At 35.9% G+C, this 21,064-nt stretch overlaps 1 protein-coding gene across 1 annotated transcript in view; it reads left to right on the top strand.

The window, feature by feature from the left end:
• Positions 1 to 21,064, top strand: part of pth1r (parathyroid hormone 1 receptor) — a 186,672-nt gene that overhangs the window by 65,798 nt on the left and 99,810 nt on the right. The gene's annotated exons all lie outside the window — the stretch shown is intronic.

Here is a 21,064-nt window from a genome sequence, read left to right on the forward strand (position 1 = left end):
AGTGTGAAGGTTCAATTAGCAGGGTAAGAGCACAGTTCTACTCTAAATATTGCAATGCACACAACATTATGGGTGACACACCAGAGTTCAAAAGAGGACAAATTGTTGGTGCACGTCTTGCTGGAGCATCTGTGACCAAGACAGCAAGTCTTTGTGATGCATCAAGAGCCACGGTATCCAGGGTAATGTCAGCATATCACCAAGAAGAACCAACCACATCCAACAGGATTAACTGTGGACGCTGTAAGAGGAAGCTGTCTGAAAGGGATGTTCGGGTGCTAACCCGGATTGTATCCTAAAAACATAAAACCACGGCTGATCAAATCACGCAGAATTCAATGTCCAACCCCTGTAAATAACAGTTGTTTACCAAATAGCCACATTTTGTGGTTTGGAGTTTTGTCCAGTAGCCAAGTGTATTGATATGGCAAAATTATCATAAAACCCTGTGATATTATTTTAGAGCCGTATTACCCTCCCCCCTACCTACCACCTTCAATTAGTTGTGTAGGATGGGTGTGTCGGAAAGTTGGGGGAGTGTATTAGAGGGAGACGGGGGGGACGGAGAGACTGGGAGACGGGAGACGGGGGACGGGGACGCGTGAGTAATCTCGGAGCTCTGCTGATCTCTAAAGGTCAGATCTCGGCTGGGTAGCTGTGAGATCTCGGTTGGTTGGTGTCGGATTCACACGACCGCGTGTCACATCTGGTTAAGGTGACCGCTGAGTAAACGCTCGCTGTGTGTGTGTGTGTGTGTGTGTGTGTGTTTGTGTCAGCTGCTTGAGGCTGAGAAAGTGAAAGGACAAGGCAACATTTACATGCTGTAATTTAATGTATATGACCTACAATACTGTACAGAGTTCTGTGAAAAGTTTTAGAGCACAATAATGTATTGTGGTGACGGACAGTTCTGGTGGAAACAGGAGAGTTGAGGTGCACATTGAATTCTGCGTGATTTGATCAGCCGTGGTTTTATGTTTTTTGGATACAATCCGGGTTAGCACCCGAACATCCCTTTCAGACAGCTTCCTCTTACAGCGTCCACAGTTAATCCTGTTGGATGTGGTCGGTCCTTCTTGGTGGTATGCTGACATTACCCTGGATACCGTGGCTCTTGATGCATCACAAAGACTTGCTGTCTTGGTCACAGATGCTCCAGCAAGATGTGCACCAACAATTTGTCCTCTTTTGAACTCTGGTATGTCCCCCATAATGTTGTGTGCATTGCAATATTTTGAGCAGAACTGTGCTCTTACCCTGCTAATTGAACCTTCACACTCTTACTGCTCTTACTGGTGCAATAATGTGCAATTAATGTAGATTGAACACCAGGCTGCTCCAATTTAGCCATGAAACCTAAAATCCCACACTAAAATGATGACAGGTGTTTCAGTTTCATTGTCCAACCCCTGTAGATGATTTTGAGATGCTGTGGTCGGTCCTTCAACAGGCGGTTCATACTGGATAGCAGCTCTTCAGTTCTTCAGTAAACTGATGAGCAGCATCTCTCCACTGTACTCCACAATAAAGCTGAAGCCTGATATCCAGCTGTCTGAAAGCGCTGGGCTGCAGATGTTGCTGCTGGAGGAGAACAGGCCGTTATTATGTTTAGAGGTTGTTTAGAGTTTATTCTGGGAGCTGCATAAAAGACCAGCGGCGTAAAAGAGTCTGAGAGACTGTTTTAACAGACTGAAAATAATAACAGCACTGAACAGAACTGCGCGAAGGTTTTATTCCCCTGTAGAAACTGGAAAATTCAGCGTATTATATAAAAGAATATCTGTACAGTAAATGTTTAATTTCTCAGTAATACTGTATACCGTTGCTGTCTAATTGAAAAACACGGTAACCCTTTATTTTAAGGAACACAAATTAGGCGCTTATTAATGTCTTATTATTTGCTTAATAAATCCTTAATTAGACATTTATAAATGATTTATTCACTACTTATTAGGCTTTAGTCTGTGTTATAAGTGTTATTGGTGCTTAATTAGGGATCTATCTGTATTAGTTGTTATAGTGCACAATAAACAGTTATGTGAGCACCCTGTTAAGCAGATTAATAAGCATTAACTATTAGCTAATTCTACATGTTATTAGTGATATTATAATTGGCAGCAGTTTGATCTGTGTGAGTTTGGTAAGGTTATGGCTGTGCTGGAGTTTATTAAGAGTTAATAAGGGGTTAATAAGTCACTATTAGACCAAGATGTGCACCATATTCTAAAGTAAAATTCTGTTTTAATCACTAATTACACACTAAAAAGAACTGAATAAATATTTAATCAATAACAGACCCCTAATTAAGCACCAATAACACTTATAACACAGAATAAAGCCTAATAAGTAGTGAATAAATTATTTACAAATGTCTAATTAAGGCTTTAATAAGCAAATAATAAGACATTAATAAGCGCCTAATTTGTGTTCCTTAAAATAAAGTGTTAACAAAAACACTTATCTCCATTTTTGTCGATTTTTAGTTTACTACATAATTTGAACGGACAAACTGTCCTTTACACTGTGCCAAAATTTCTTGATGAACGAACCAGTAGAAACTCTTAAAAATGACCTGAAATAAACTCTTTTTACGTTGACTTTCATTGAAAGTTTACAAGGTTTTTTCTCTCTCCTGTAAAATTGCTATTTTGGAGATAAGTGTTTTTCATTGGACAGCGACGATATACAGTACCAGTTAATCATGTAGTAACTTAAAAGTGTTAAACAAACAAAAAATACTAAAGAAGCATTTAGGTGCTCTTATCTAAGGAGCTGTTAACTTGCGGTAACTCTCGCTGTTCCTTTTTTGGGGTGCTGCTGATGAGTGCCAGTTTCATCATTTCAACGTTTTTGATGGTCTTTGCAGTGACTGCACTTAAGGCAATTCTTGAAAATATGGATTAGAACAACTTAACTCTTGATGAGTTCAGCACAGCTGTTAACTAAAAGCCTGAATTCCAGGTGACTCTACCTCATAAAACTCACTGAGAAAATACCAAGAAAAAAAAGCAAGAGTTGCTACTTTGAAGGATGTACAATAATATAAAACATATTTCTATTTGTTTGAACACTTTTTTTTGTCTACTGAATAATTCTTCTGCTCTGTATGAAAGCTTTCTCAGGATGCTCTTGTGGGTAGTGTTCCTCTTGGTGAGAGATCGCTGGCTGCTACAAATGCTTCTACAGGGTACTCAAAGACATTTTACCGTGTTTACAGACTTTGACAGACGCCACCAAAGCTGTTTTTTTTAGCCTGTATTCATGTTTTTTGCAGCATTTGCAATGGTGTTGTTATTGAGAATCCTGGATTGATGCAGACTAGAATTGTATTGTATATTTTTATATCTAAGACCTAGATAAAAAAAACAAAAACTCAATTATAGTTTATAAATGTATGCATTGCAGAGCAATGAGTTTATCCAAAGGGGTAATTGGGGAATCCTAATCTTGCATCATATTTTCCTGGATTTAACGCATTGCCCAGAAAATCTGCTGCATCTGCTTTGGAGTAGGATTGGAGATTTGCTTGTGTGGCAATTAATTGATATAATCAGCCTCATTTGTATAACACACATTGCTAGATGAACAAAGAAAACATCTAGTGTCAACACCAATGGAAAACCTATATATTATAGCTTCCACGTAGCAACACCATAGCAGCTACCTGGGATACAATAGCGTCCACCTATAGCAGGATCTGGAATACCAATAGCATCCTCCTAGCAACACCATAGAACCCCTCCGGGATACCATAGTAAACATTTAGCAACACGTCCATCTGGCTATTACATCTTAACACAATAGCAGTGTGTGTTTTTAAGAGAAAACTTTCTCTGCACTTCTTTGTAATAATCAATAAATTGGAAAGTTGACGAATCCCAATAAATAAATAAATAAATAAATAAAATTTGCTAGATTATCTGACTAATTGTAAACAAATAATTGTTAAATTAAATCCAGAGAGAAGATGATTACTCAGTACAGCGTGTGAGTGGTGTGAGTAGGGCTGCAACGATTAGTCGATATAATCGACAATGTCGATTATTTAAATTTGTCGACTAGAAAATTTCATTTTCGGCTAATCGTTCATTTGTAACAGTACCACATTACACAAAGTGCTGGGGACAGAATAAACTTGTTCTGTGTCTCCAAAAGTGCCCAAACACAACAGATTACATATTTATTCACTAAATATCAGTACTTCTTCACATTTAAACAACATGTAGACATTTAAATGCCTTTTAAAATGTCATGTTTAGCTGTTTTTTCTGTTTTTTTTTTTTTAGAGAAGGAGGACATGGCAAAAACAATTGCTGACTAGTTGACTAATCAAAAAAAATTATCATCAGATTAGTCGACTACCAAAACAATCATTAGTTGCAGCGCTATGTGTGAGTATAGTACGGTAATACCTGGCGTTCAGTGTACAGTATGAGCTCAGATACTCAGCCTTTATTCACTCACTGCTGTTCAGCTCTGGATGTTTCGTCTCCAAGTCTCCACCAGTTCCTCTCTCAGCCCTGTTAAAACTTTAATCCAGCCATTAGAAATCCTCAGACGCTCACTAAACTCTCCCACCTCACCTGAGAGCCGGGCAGAAATACAGCTTTAAATAAATCAGTGAGTTTCAGAACATGCCTGTAAACATCCAGCCTGGTTCATCTCACAGCACACTGAAACACCATACGATGGTTTAGTGCATGTATTTGGAATAACCAACCTCACCAGTGGTGATGTAATCTTGTTGAACCATGCTAAATGAACAAAATGACCATCATGACCATGCTGGCTGATCAACATGGTCATTGTAGTCATGGTAGTCGACCAACACGACCATCTAGATCAACCAATAAGTCCAACTTGACCACAAAAGTGTGACCTTGAGCTGCATTAACACCATTGTCACATAACTGTTGACTGGCATGACCACCACGGCCATGCTGGTTGACCTCTATGGCTACAATGACCAATATGGTTGACCAGAATGAACATCTAGACCTTGCTGGTCCACCAGTATGAGCAGCTAGACCACACTGGTTGACCACGATAACTATCATGACTTTCAAGAGCATTTTAACTATTTTGACTATTCTAGTCAATGGGAATAACAAATATGACCATGCTGGTGGACAAAACATATTAGTTGACCAGCATGACCTTGATGACCATCATGGTTGACAAATATGACTATTAGAAATTCTGTGAAACCAACACCAATAAGTCCATAATTCCTGGTATTTGATTATTTAGGAGTATTTTTTTATCCTCTTCAATAACTCTAGAGGAAGTATTGTAGAGAACTGTATTGTGATAAATTGAGTATTGCATCATTATCATGAGATGTTTTATGATTTTCACCCTTAATTATGACCATGCTATTTGACCACCATGACTATTACTGTAAATAATTGACCTAAATGGTCAACCAGTATGAATCGCTCTTCACAAGCTGCTTGCTTTCGTTGATCCTGCTAAAAAGACCATCTAATCCAGTTTCTTTAACCAGTTTAACCAGTATAACCAGTTTACTCAACCTGGATGATCAGATCTTTATAATCTATTTGACCAGTGAAGACCAACTTAGACAATCTGAAACTAGTTACCAGCACAAGATGGACAGAACTGCTTAAAAAAAAGCATGATCCTGGATTTCCTGCATTCTTACTGTATGAAGTTTGATAAATATGGGTTATTTCTGTGGGTGACGACTGTTGTTTAGACATTTTAATAATATATTCTGTTATAAACCCAGTAATTATGGGTATAAATAGATTATTCTTGGCTTATTTTTCCTGGGAAAAACAGTGGGTTGTTTGGTGTTCTGGATTTTCCAGCACTCTGACCCAGTTTGTGTGGTTTCTGTTTGAAGGAACCGGTTGACGTAGCGTTGGCATTAGCATTAGCATTAGCAATAGCACAATGGCTAGGTATTAGCCTGCTACTAAACTAGCCTGCTACACACTGTTCATTTTATTTTTATTTTAATTGTTATCACATTTTCTCCCCAATTAACAAGGCCAATTCAATCCAACCCATGTATTAGGACTCATGAAGATTAGCACACGCCTCCTCCGAAACATGTGAAGTCAGACTCCGCCTCTCAACTGCTGCTGATGCTTTAGCATTACTGAGTAGCATCACAGCGCTAACACTCGGAGGAAAGAGCAGCGACTTGGTTCTGATACATCAGCTCACAGACGCAGTCTTGTGCTGATCCACATCCCCCTAGGAGTGATGAGGGGAAAGAAAGAGCGCCATCTACTGTACTGTACCCACCCAGAGAGAGAGCAAGACCAACTGTGCTTTCTCAGGGCTCTGGCAGCTGATGACAAGCTGCATGACCGGGATTCGAACCAGCGATCTTCCGATCATAGTGGCATAATGGCTGATTTTAGATCTCAGTGTGATCATCCATCCAGATGCCTTGTAGGTATTAAGTACTGCTATTATCATGACAATATGCTATGATACACTATATTTTTAAGTTATTCAGAATAAATTTACTCTATAATTCAGCCGTTTAACAGAGTTTATATAACTTTAAAACGTATAGTAGCATAGCACCTTAGCCATGCTGTAGCTCTAGCCCCTTGTGTGGAATAAAAAGTATGCTTAAATAATGCTAAAATAAGTCTGTAGTTATGTTATTTTAGTTGTGTTATTTAAAAACCTTTAATTTGTACTTAATTACTACTTATTTGTGTAATTAAAATGATATAAATTTGCACTAAATTTATATTAAGTGTATGTGTCATATGTTATTTTTGAAACTTTTTAATACAGTTTAAATATATATATGTGCGAGCTTTCCAACTGAACATAAAAAACATATTAAAAGTATGATTAAAATATAAAAAAAACTGGTAAAAACAAAAGTTCATCAATCTCAAACGTTTTGTTTTAACCTACACTAAACTAAACTACACTAAACTAAAGTAAACTTATATCATAAATATAATTTGTAATTATAATATATTAAGTTCATCATCACAGTTTTTATTTGTCAACCCAAAATTTATATTTTGATAGCAAAGTTCACTGAAATACAGTTTTATGGCTGAAATATCAGCTCTTAGAACACATAGAACTTTTGTTTTATTACAAAAAGCAAAGTTTCATTAAATAATACTATAGTAAATAGTGTGTATATATATAGTGTATACACATTTTATATATTTTATTATATATTTTTTATATTTTATATGTTTTTTATATAGTATATATTTTTGTTAAATACATCACCAGTACAAAATTAGCATGGTCAAATAAAGTATACTAAAATAAAAAATACAGATTAAGCAAAAAAAGGTAAAAATTTAAGTAGAATTAGAAGAAATATACTTTTATTATTCCACATATAGTTTAATTACACTAATATAATATTATATTAAATATAGAACTTTTTCAGCAGGCTCTCTCCTCACTGTGCGGTTATATATGTGTTTAAACAGAGCTGAAGTATATATGCGGTAGATGAATTAAAGTGACAGGCTGCTGCTATTTATATGTAAGTAATTATATCTACTTTTAGCTCCAGCCCAAAACCACCAGCAGCTCCGGACCAGCCTGAGCTCCACAGTTTCCTGTGTTCATTTAGCAGCTACTCTCTTAAACTGATCCCAGACTCCCCCAAAGACTTACTCTACCCGTTAAAAGTTTGGACACACCTTCTTATTCAGTGTTTTTATGCTTTATTTCTGTATATAATGTATTTTCTGCGTTGTAGATTAATATTACCCTGGTGAAAAAAAAAAAAAAAAAAAATATATATATATATATATATATATATACTTAATTGTATTAAAACATATTGAAAAATGTCTAAGTATGCTGTAAATATACTCAAAGATTTATGTACGTACTTAAAATATATTAAAAGTACATTAATATTATGCTTTAATAAAATATTTAAAAGTAAACTTTGATCGTACTGTATAGTGTATTTAAAAAAAAATACAATGTAATTAAATATATTTCTAAAATACTTATTTCCAAATATAATGTACTCATATATACGTTTTTAGCAAAGTTTATTATATGGGTGGTAATTTTAGTCTTCTTTGATGGGAACAGAGTTCCCTCACTCACAAGATAACACCTCACGACCTATACAGGTGTGGGTGAGCATTCCCAGGCCAAGCCATCCCCTGAGGTGGTAACCCCTGGTGTGATTATTTAACAGGCTGCTATTTTTTTGTTTGCTTGTGTAGTTTTTCCTATTTTTTTCAGTGTTGCATCTTTAACGGGTCTTTTTTTAGCTCTTAATCGTGAGCGCTACGTCTGCAGCAGCTGGAAATGGAAAGCACTTAAAAACAGCAGGATTAGTAATGCAGATGATGGGATGCGTGGAGTCTGAGCGTACGTTGTGAGCCGGGCTGCGTGTGACGCTCCACCTCGGAAAAAGAAAAATAAAGATACAGAAATAAAGGTGCCACTTTAAAATAAGACTGCCCTTATAACGGGTTTATAAAGGGTTTATAAATAAGTTTCTTAATTAATTATTATTGATTAGGTTGTAAATGCCTTAAAAACCTTTGATAAGCACTTAAAACACACCAGTTAAAAGGCAGCAGTGATAAATCTGTGGTTTTCTTAGTCATTTAATTTATAGTAAATAATTAAACACTTACATATATATGACTATGGCAGGTTTAATGCTGATTGATGTAAAACATTAAAAAAGTAAGATCAGTATCTATAGATAGATCTGAGGTTAGACAGTAGAAATAAATGTAGAATCATGATTTTGCTCATTTTCAGCTCACTGTTGCCATTTGTATTTATGCGTTGTTATATATTTATTAAGTATTTCCAACCTAATTTATAACAATAATAAACACCTTTATTAATTATTTATAAACCCTTTATAAAGGTAGTTCTTATTTCAAAGTGGTACCGAAATATATAAACATATAAATATATAAATATATAAATAAAGTGTGCCGGTTGCTTTTATAGGCGAGGCACTATAAAGCATTCTACTATAAACGCAGAGATCACCGTCCTGCAGCTCAGCCGCCCGGGAATTAAGTATTAATTGACACGGTTTAAATATCCATTATGATATTACAAAAAATCTCTCTCTCTCTCTCTCTCTCTTTCTCTTTTTCTCTCCCTCCCTCTCCCTCTCCCTCTCTCTCTCTCTCTGACATGAATGTAACAGGCAACTTTATTGCCAAGGCATAAAACAGAAAACCTAAAAAAAAAAAATATATATATATATAATAATAATTAATTAAAAGAAAGATTACATACATACAATTACAAAATCAGAACTTATTATTATTTACAGGATTAACAATTATAATTATTATTAATGCTAATTTAAAATAAAAGGAAATAAGAGTGTGGAGACTTTATACATAATAATAAGCAATAAATCAGTAATATTAGAAATTAGTTATAATAATTAATATTGTGTTTTTTTGTGAAATCATCTATCTCTCTTTTGCTCTTTCTCTCTCTATGTCTCTCTCTTTATCTCTCTCTCTCTTTCTATCTCTGTATCTCTCTCTCTCTCTCCCTCTCACTTTCTTTCTCTCTTCTCTCTGTATCTCTCTCTCACTCTATCTCTCTCTATCTATCTCTTTCTATCTCTGTATCTATCTCTCTCTTTCTCCCTCTCACTCTGTCTCTCTCTCTCTCTTCTCTCTTTATCTCTCTCTCTCTCTCAGTTTAGTTCAGTTTGCTTTATTGACATGCCAAAATTAGCATTTCAGATAAATAGTACAGACATATATTAATGGGTACAACTACATACAAATATAGAAGTATATATAAATATATATATATATATATACACATATATAGACATACAATCTGATTTTACAATCAGAAAAAAGCAAATATAGAAAAAAAAAGATTATACTAAAGTATGTATATGACAAAATATATACATATATATAAAAGTATATAAATTGCAAGAAGATAAGATTTTTTTTCAGTTGCTTTTTTCATTCTCTCTCTCTCTCTCTCTCTCTCTCTCTCTCTCTCTCTTTCTCTTTCTCTCTCTCTCTTTATCTCTCCCTCTCTCTCTTACGGATTACGTAAGCATGTAGTATGTAGTTTTTTTTTTTTTTTTTAAAGCTTTTGATGCAAATTAAAATGTTTTGCTGGAGTAAATTTCCTGGCATGATATGTTTTACTTATTTATTTATATATTTTTTATTTTTTTGCAAGAAGGGAAAAAATACTGTATCATATTAAAAGCCCTTATATAACACATCAAAAATGCTCTGGTTTTCAATTAGAGGGAACACAGGCCGTTCCTGGCCGCGCTGCGTGTGTGTGTGTATATATGTGTGTGTATATGTGTGTGTGTGTGTGTATATATGTGCACACACACACACTAGATGTTTGGCTGTTTCCATGCGCGGCTGTGGAGCGGCGGTTCTCCGGGTCCGGACAGCGCAGGGCTGTAATTAGGGCTCTGAATGGCGCTCCAGTTGGAGTGCGGTTTCGCGAGCTTTTCCAAGGGACAGCCAGTCTTGTGGTCTGTGGTTTTTTGTCATCAAATGCAAATTGCACAGTTGAGGATGAGTGGCACTGAGTCAGGAGCTTCAGAGCAGCCAGGACGCCGCTGGCTTTCTGAAAAAACGCCAGCCGAAAAAAGCAAAAACAACAAAAAGAAACGTTCATGTGGTTCAGTGTGTCGGAACCGACTCCCCCCACACTGCAGACACGCCATTCAAAACACCATTTCTTTATGCTGGACGCAGGGCTGAGCGATACTGAGGAAAAATAACCGACATCGTGATATTTTATTCTTCTGCGATATTTATATATATATATAAAAAAGCAGGAATTTAATCAAATTCCTTCAGAAATCAGCATCAGAGTCTGGCTTCCCTAATATAAAAATAAAAAGTAGATATACTAGAGGTGGGCGATATGGCTCTAAAATAATATCACGATATTTCAGGGTATTTTTGTGATAACGATATACTTGGTGGTATAGGACAACTAAAATAATTAATTAATTTCAGGAATAAAGTATATTAGTATAACAGAATAATCATAATGTGGCAAAATAAATAATATAGCATAAAATAATTCAATGCAGCAAAACATATTGCAGAATATTTAGTACATGCATATAAACTGCAAACTAAAACTTATATTATACAATAAATACACCTAAAGCTTCACAGTAAATAATTTAAAAAACTACTTTTAAGACAGAACAGCCCTATTATCACGATATGGATTTTTAATATCATGATATTTCTGTGTCACAATATATTGTATACGATATAATATTGCCCACCCCTAAGATATACTATAAAAAAGTATACTAAGCATTATTATGCTATAGTGCATTGTTATTAATCAGTATATTAAATATTTGAAAATTGCTAATAAAATAGAACAGCTTATTTTTGTACTTTAATTATACTTTAATTATATAAAAGTCTTACTTAAATTGTGCTAAGTGTTCTTAACTGTACTAAAATGTGCTTCTTGTATATGCACACTTCTAGTATATTTCGTTGGGTATAGAAATATATTTTAATGTAATGTACTACAATTTTAGTGTGTTACAAATTTACTTAAAATTAAAAAAAAATGTAGTAATTTAATTTACTTTCTAAAAAAGTTACATGATATATTGCAATTTAATTGAACTACTATAACAGCTGTTTTTAACACGCTTTTGCTAAAAATGTACAAAATATATTTGGAGATATGTATTTTAGACGTATATTGAATTACATTAAACTAAAAGTTTACTTCATAGTCGTCTATTTATTTAAAATACACTATATTTATTGTACTTTTTAAAAAGTATGATCAAAGTTTACTTTCAAACATTTGATGAAAGCATAATGTTAATGTACTTTTAATATATTTTAAGTAAGTACATAAATCTGATAGTATATTTACACCATACTTTTCTCAATATGTTTTAGGTTCAATTAAGTATATTTTTTTCATCAGGGTTCACACATAGATTAATACTAAACTCCTCCAAACTATGAGGAAAAAATATGGAATTATTAATTAATAAAAAGTTTTGAACATCTCTGTTGGATTTTCTCAGTTTTATGAGGTAGAGTCACCTGGAATTCAGGCTAATTTCAGTTAACAGCTGTGCTGAACTCATCAAGAGTTAATTACTTGAATTTCTTGTCTCTTAATAAAGTGTTTGAGAGCATCAGTTAAAGTAAAGTAGTGAAGAGGTAGAGTTACAGGTATACAGTGAATAGTGAATATTTGAGTAATGTTCGAATCCAGATTATGAGGAAAAACTACCTAAGTAAAGAAGGAAAAAATCAGAAAAGAAGAATTTTAAGAACTTCGAAGGTATCCTTAAGCGCATTCATGGCAAAGACCATCAAATACGTTATAATGATGAAACTGGCACTCATCAGGACTGCCCCAAGAAAGGCTGGAAGAGTTAAGAGTTCTCTCTGTTGAGTTACCAGCATTCCGCCAATATAAAACTGTTCTTAGCAGCAGAATTCTGTAAGGAAATCTTAATTTATTTTACTTCTATTTTAGTATTTTACTTGTTTTTATGTTTATGTTCATTGTATTGTATTGTCTTATATTGTATCATGTCTATGGAAAGGCCTATGTGATTGTATTGCATTGTATAATGTAAATTAAAGTGGTAACTTGCTCTTATAGCCTTTAACACTGAGACCAAGCGAGCACAGTTTATACATTATATTTATACAAGTACCCACATAGTAAAAGGTAGCCTGGGTAGAACGAGAACTACACAGTGATTGGATATTCGTCACCAAGCAACAGAATGGCTTCTTCTTAAACCCCAAACCTTCACCGGCCAATGAGATTAATTGTGGGCGTGGCCATGGCATATCATACCTAGCATGCAGAAATTTTGAGGTAAATACATATTTGTAGATTAAATCTGCAAGAAAAAAAAACACACTGCTTTTAATTTTTGCTGTAATTGATTTATGTCAAACCAGCATTTTTTCTTTACTTAAAAAAACAACAACCAATGAAAACCCTTTTTATTTAACTTCAGATTGTAATAATGATGATAATGATGATGCTAAAATGATATATTGTGTAGCTCTAGTTGAATCTATAAAACCCAGGATCACTCAGTCGTCTTATTTCGTGAAGGACGGTTGAAGGAAAATGATAATAATAAAAAAACGAGTTTGAAACTTTGGGTTTGGGTTTTGAAATGTGTCCAAAAATAAGGAAGTAAAAGCCGGGCTGTGGTGTAAAGAAGGGCAGATGACCAACCAAGTACAGAAATCAAACACAGCCTCAATTTCCATAAAACCAGACGAGTAAAATATTAAATCTGTATTATTTATTATCCCAGTGATGAAGTATGGTATGCTAATGGAACGTTTCGCTTTCTGAGGACTCTCCTGCGAGACTCGTCCTCTCGCTCCCAGCTTTCGCACTGCCGCACTCGCGCAGAGCTCCTTAAAGGGCAATCCCGCTGATTGTTCAGGAGTTCTGCATTACTCAGTGGTTGAGATGTTAAACAAAGTCCTCCAGAGCGAGTCTGATTGTTGAGGAACGCACCGGCTCTGATTCCTTCACTCGGCCGGTGATGATAGAAACCAGACATCACCATGACGACGACACAAATATAGCCCTTTTATTTACCGTCCAAACCCTCCAGTGAACCTACACCAGTCTTCTGATGCTGTTTGATGGGTGTGGTGAGGGTAGAATAGTGAGAAACGCTGAGAAAATGTAGATTTTTTATTTGGGGACTATTTGCTTTTGACAACACCCTGCATGGAGTCCCCCAGGGTTGTGTTCTGGGACCCCTGCTGTTGTCGCTTTAAACATACTCTATACTTTCATAAAAAAATGTTTTACTCAACAGTGAACCTTCTGAGTGAGCTAGAGAGCTAGAAAAAAAATAGTTTTGGGGGGATTATTTGTTTTTGACAACACCCTGCATTGAGTCCCCCAGGGTTGTGTTCTGAGACCCCTGCTGTTGTCCCTTTAATCATACTATACTTTCAAAAAAAAAAAATAATAATAACCTACCAGTAAACCTTCTGAGTGAGTCTTCTGATGGTGTTTCTTCAGGTAAAATTGATGAAAACCTGAAAAAAAACATGTTTTTGGCAACACCCTGAATGCAGTCCCCCAGGGTTGTGTCCTGGGACCCCTGCTGTAGTCATTTAACACTTACTATACCTTTATTAAAAAGTCCCTAGAAAAAATGTAACCCACAAGTGAACCTTCTGAACAAGTCTTCTGATGTTGTTTATTGTTTGTTAAGGGTAAAATAGATGGAAACCTGGGGGGATTATTTGTTTTTTTGGCAACATCCTGCATGGAGTCCCCCAGGGTTGTGTACTGGGACCCCTGCTGTTGTCACTTTAAACATACTGTACTTTCATAAAAAAAAATTGAACCTTCTGAATGAGTCTTCTTATGGTGTTTCTTCAGGTAAAATAGATGGAAACCTGAAAAAAGCATGTTTTTGGCAACACCCTGAATGGAGTCCCCCAGGGTTGTGTCCTGGGACCCCTGCTGTAGTCATTTTACACTTACTATACTTTCATTAAAAAATAACCTACTAGTGAACCTTATCAGTGAGTCTTCTGATGGAATTTGTTGTTTGTTGAGGGTAAAATAGATGAAAATCTATGGGGGGATTACTTGTTTTTTGCAAAACCCTGCATGGAGTCCCCCAGGGTTGTGTTCTGGGACCCCTGCTGTGGTCACTTTACACCTATATTGTCATTCTGTTTGATGTTGTTTGATGGTGGTAAATTTGTAGCAAATCAATTTTAGACTATTTGTCCTACAAATAGCTCTAAACTCTCTGCATGGAGTCCCCCAGGGTTGTGTTCTGGGACTCCTGTTGTTGTCACTTTATACATACTGCTCTTTCATAAAAATAAATAATAACCCACCAGTGAACCTTCTGAGTGAGTCTTCTGATGGTTTGTTGTTTGTTGAGGGTAAAATAGATGGAAACCTGGAAAAAAATACACATTATTTGTTTTTAACAACACCCTGCATGGAGTCCCCCAGGGTTGTGTACTGGGACCCCTGCTGTTGTCGCTTTAAACATACTCTATACTTTCATAAAAATTTTTTTTACTCAACAGTGAACCTTCTGAGTGAGCTAGAGAGCTAGAAAAAAAATAGTTTTGGGGGGATTATTTGTTTTTGACAACACCCTGCATGAAGTCCCCCAGGGTTGTGTTCTGAGACCCCTGCTGTTGTAACTTTAAACATACTATACTTTCATTAAAAAAAAATAACCTATTAGTAAACCTTCTGAGTGAGTCTTCTGATGGTTTGTTGTTTGTTGAGGGTAAAATAGATGGAAACCTGGAAAAAAATACACATTATTTGTTTTTAACAACACCCTGCATGGAGTCCCCCAGGGTTGTGTTCTGGGACCCCTGCTGTTGTAACTTTAAACATACTATACTTTCATAAATAAATATATATATATATATATATATATATATATATATATATATATATATATATATATTAACCCACCCGTGAACCTTCTGAGTGAAACTCCTCTCTTTTTTTAATTTTTTTTTTATTTAGAGCTGTATATAATAGTATATATTTTGTTTGTGTTTGGGTCGCACCTTTATTTGCAAGAGTAACATTTTTTATTTATAAATACGTTTTATTCTTTATTATCTTTCACCAAAACAATGCTAAATTCTGCACGAATTAAACCTGTAAATCTGTATTTTTCTAACATTTCCAACATCCAACATCCAACACACACACACACTCTCTCTCCGGTTATGGTTTACAGCATCAGGGTGATGTTTAATGGGCAGATATGAAGCGTGAGTGTTGATCACACTCTCCTCTTACAGAACTCACACCATCACAACACCTAACCCTGCATTACTGACCCATCCATCCGACTCCCAGCCCAGAACAAGAGCTTCAGGCTGAAACAGCTGCAGCTTTCTCTCTAAAAACACTTTTATAACAGCTCTAAAACACGGCAGACATCTCACACTCCTGTACCCGTCAAGAACACACACTACTACCACTAACTGCCTGTATACACTATATATACTATATCCAGTCACACCACATGGACATTATTATTCAACCACTTCATTATTTACACTAACACTTCCCCAACCTCACTTACATTCAAGTACATACTCATGATTGGGTATTCACATATTCACATTCTCTTTTTAGAATTATATTTGTTACAGATGCATATTTCTATTATATTTCTATGGCACATCAGTCACTTTCATAACCAATGTCATTGCACACTGCACTTTGCTCTGTTAATTATTTAATTATTTAATTATTTAATGACCATTAGCAACATCTACTGCACTGCTCCGTTTACAGATAGATCTTTACCTTTTATAGTAAGTTTTGGTACCACTTTAAAACAAGACTACCTTTTATAAAGGGTTTATAAATGGTTTACAATTAGTTTATTAATGGTTACTTATAAGGTTATAAATGCCTTAAAAATAATTAATAATCAGTTATAGCACATACGTAGAAATACGGATTGAGAGCATCCTGAGCAGCTGCATCACTGCCTGGTTTGGGACCTGCACCGTCTCTGACCGCAAGACCCTCCAGCGTATTGTTAGGACAGCTGAGAGGATCATTGGCGTCTCTCTCCCCTCCATCACGGACATTTACACCACCCGCAGCATCCGCAAAGCAACCAGCATTGTGAATGACCCCACTCATCCCTCACACGAACTGTTCTCCCTCCTGCCTTCGGGAAGAAGGTACCGCAGCATCCGGTCCAGCACAACCAGATTCTGCAACAGCTTCTACCCCCAAGCCATCAGACTCCTTAACTGCAGAGACTGAACTGATGTTTTTTCTGTACATGCACACACACTCTTACCCCACTTACCCCAGAAAATGGAAAGCACTAAAAACCCTACTACCTCACTGGACTCTATTGCACACTGTGTAATAGAGGTAATTACTACCTCACTGGTCTTTTTTGCACACTGCATAATTTGCACACTGTCTTGTTATTTATTATTCTTTGTCTGTATGGTGTTGTATTGTCTGTCTGCACTTTTGTACTGTTGCACTTTTGTTCTGTCTACACTGTGTTTATGTGCACCATGGTCCCTGGAGGAACGTTGTTTTGTTTCACTGTGTACTCTGTATATAGCTGAAATGACAATAAAAAACACTTTGACTTTGACTTTGACTTTGAAAGGGCAACAATGACCTATTGTTTGCCAAATAGTGAACCCACATCTATCTATATTATAGTTGCCCTTTCTACGTATGTGTTATAACTGATTATTAATGATTTTTAAGGCATTTACAACCTAATTAGTAACCATTAATAAACGAATTGTAAACCATTTATAAACCCTTTATAAAGGTAGTCTTATTTTAAAGTGGTACCTAAGTTTTTTTATAGACTCATCCAATCAAAACAGTGTATTCATTTACACCAGAGGTGTAGAGTAATAAAGTACAAATACTTCATTATCTTATTTAAGTATAAATGTAGGTTATCTATACTTTACTGGAGTAATTATTTTATATCTACCCACAATTTTTTGAACTTTTTACTCCTTACATTTTAAAAACAGCCTCGTTACTTCTATTTAATTTCAGCTGGTTTTCATTAAATAAAACCCCTATCCAGATAAATCTCTCCATCCAGATAGAGTGAATCTGATTGTGATTGGATGTAGAGAAGTATAAACATATACCATTCCGACTCCCTATTGGTTTATACTGTGATCCATCACACACAAGGCCTCAGCGATGTGTTTAAACAAACATTGTAGAAGATGGTTGTACATTGCAAATGTTCTTTTTTTTCGATGATATACAGTATAGCACGATATTAAACAATGCAGGGCCCATTATGTCACCAGCCCAGCCCCTCCCGTCTGGACCAATCAAGAGCTGAGTCAGCGCTGAGCTCAACTCAAAACCCGAGGAAAACAGCAAACCAACAGTAATCAAGCCTTTAATCAGGCATTTAAACGGGTTTTTTAAAAGGTAAATAAGATAAATAATACATTTTTCTGTGATTAAAAGCGTGAATACATGCTCACGTTTACGAGCACGTGCCCAACCATGTGGATGAAGGCCATGCGCTCCCCCTCCCCCTCGCACTGCTTCTCAGGCAGCAGCAGCCTGTCACTCACACAGACACAGAGACAGCGCTGTGTATCTACTTCGTGATGACTATGCTTAAATGATATATCGTGCAGCCCTAGTATGCAGTGTGTGGAGTGTGTAGAGTGATCAGAGTGTGTGATTTGACTGGATTTAACCCTCCTCAGTGTGTTTAGAGGAGTGTGTAGAGTGTGTATGGAGGTGTTCTGACTGAAGCGTTGATTATAATGGAGCAGCAGACGGTTTATCAGGGCCAGAAAACACACACAGCTCTTTATAAATCTTTCTGAATTAACCTTGACATCCCGCCTGTTGTTGCTCTGTGTAGTAGTTTGATGTGAATCAGCCCCATGGCCTTCTGGGAGCTTGTTTTTGTGGTTTTTAAAAGCACCAGCGCTCTGTTAGCCGCTGTAAACAGCCTGTATACTGTAACATAATGCAGCAGTCCTACAATAAAATACATTATAACGCTCCACAGTACTGCAATATTCTCTTATTTAATATTTCTGCTGAAATCAGGGGTGTTAATAAGAGTTTATACTGATTTTGTTGGTGATCCACATGATCCACAACTGCCTAACTCATCCCATCTAAACGTATTAGACATGTATTAATCCTGCAGAAACTATAGATTACAGGATAATCAGCTAATATAGAGAAGTGAATTCTGAATGAGAGAAAATGTAGTTATTTCCTTTTATCTTCTGCTGGAGGAATAATGAAAAAAAGAAGCATGAGCTGAGAAATTAATTCACAATTTGTCGTAAAATAAAGTTTTTATTGTTTTTTTTTTTTAAATCAATTTTCTAGTTTTTCATTCCTGTCCCTTTAGTTACGTTTGGGTCACAGTGTTGAAATATATCACTGCTATGCTAACAATGTCCTAAAAATATCACAAAACAATATTTTAGTTTTTTTTTTTTTTTTTTTACCATTTACACACTGATATACGAAAAATGATGAGTAAATGGTAATAATCAGTCTCATAATCATCTTCTCTGGATAGTAAAGGATAAACTCTTTATAATACCCTTGATTTCTTTTAAAATCATTGATCAGCATTTCTTTTGTTTATATATTTGTACATATATACAATTACTGCAGTGCATATAAATAATGGGGTTTAATGGGCATCTCTGTTGGGTTCATTCTGAGCTGCAGGTTATTAGCTATTAGCTTAGCATTAGATTAGCTGCTTCGTTGTAAAATGTGGGTTTTTATATTAATTTATGAATATATGATAAGGAGGAGATACAGGAGGAACTGTGGTGAGATAATAATGAGTGGAATTATACTAATAGTGAAATTAGATGATATTAAAATAGAGGATTTAATGCAGAGGCTTTAATTTATGAAATTAAGTCGATTCACTTATTTTACATTAGATTTGTGGCATAAAGTATCATATACCCATTAATATCACTACATATTTAAAAATGATAAATGATAATAGTGAGATTCTTTAAAACGGTCTAATTGTATTTTGTCTTATTTCAATGTTTAATTGTTTGCACTTTAGTGTTGTGGCAGATTTTTGTTTGTATTTTTGTTATATTTTTGTAATTTTAAACAAAATCAGGATTAAATATTTTCACAGCACAACTGATCATAGTATAAAATGTTCTTTGGACAGTAGTGGCAGTTACTCCAACAAAAGCAGAATAAACTATTTTAATCTCTTTAATTTCAGAAGTAACAATGAATAAGCAGGTGTCCCTTCACTTTTGTCCATGTTGTTGTCCGTATATTTACCGTTGTAAGTCTGTCAAGGTGGCTTTAGAACGTCCAAGTTGTGAGGTCTTATCTTGTGAGGTTAATTAAGTGATGGTTAGTGTGCTCATGGTTAAACCAGATGGATTATGAGAGCTGTAGTGAAGTCTGATAATAGAGGGTGCAGATGAATTATGGGAATTGTAGTGAGGGCTGATAATAGTGAGTGCAGGTGAATTATGGGAGTTGTAGTGAGGGCTGATAATAGTGGGTACAGGTGAATTATGGGAGTTGTAGTGAGAGCTGATAATAGAGGGTGCAGGTGAATTATGGGAGTTGTAGTGAAGTCTGATAATAGAGGGTGCAGGTGAATTATGGGAATTGTAGTGAGAGCTGATAATAGAGGGTGCAGGTGAATTATGGGAGTTGTAGTGAGAGCTGATAATAGAGGGTGCAGGTGAATTATGGGAATTGTAGTGAGAGCTGATAATAGAGGGTGCAGGTGAATTATGGGAGTTGTAGTGAGAGCTGATAATAGAGGGTGCAGGTGAATTATGGGAATTGTAGTGAGAGCTGATAATAGAGGGTGCAGGTGAATTATGGGAGTTGTAGTGAGAGCTGATAATAGAGGGTGCAGGTGAATTATGGGAGTTGTAGTGAGAGCTGATAATAGAGGGTGCAGGTGAATTATGGGAGTTGTAGTGAGAGCTGATAATAGAGGGTGCAGGTGAATTATGGGAATTGTAGTGAGAGCTGATAATAGAGGGTGCAGGTGAATTATGGGAGTTGTAGTGAGGGCTGATAATAGTGGGTGCAGGTGAATTATGGGAGTTGTAGTGAGGGCTGATAATAGTGGCTGCAGGTGAATTATGGGAGTTGTTGTGAGGGCTGATAATAGTGGGTGCAGGTGAATTATGGGAGTTGTAGTGAGGGCTGATAATAGTGGGTTCAGGTGAATTATGGGAGTTGTTGTGAGGGCTGATAATAGTGGGTGCAGGTGAATTATGGGAGTTGTAGTTAGGGCTGATAATAGTGGGTGCAGGTGAATTATGAGAGTTGTAGTTAGGGCTGATAATAGTGGGTGCAGGTGAATTATGGGAGTTGTAGTGAGGGCTGATAATAGTGGGTACAGGTGAATTATGGGAGTTGTAGTGAGGGCTGGTAATAGTGGGTGCAGGTGAATTATGGGAATTGTAGTGAGAGCTGATAATAGAGGGTGCAGGTGAATTATGGGAGTTGTAGTGAGAGCTGATAATAGAGGGTGCAGGTGAAT

Source organism: Astyanax mexicanus, chromosome 8, assembly GCF_023375975.1.
Source record: "Astyanax mexicanus isolate ESR-SI-001 chromosome 8, AstMex3_surface, whole genome shotgun sequence".
NCBI lineage: Eukaryota > Metazoa > Chordata > Actinopteri > Characiformes > Acestrorhamphidae > Astyanax > Astyanax mexicanus.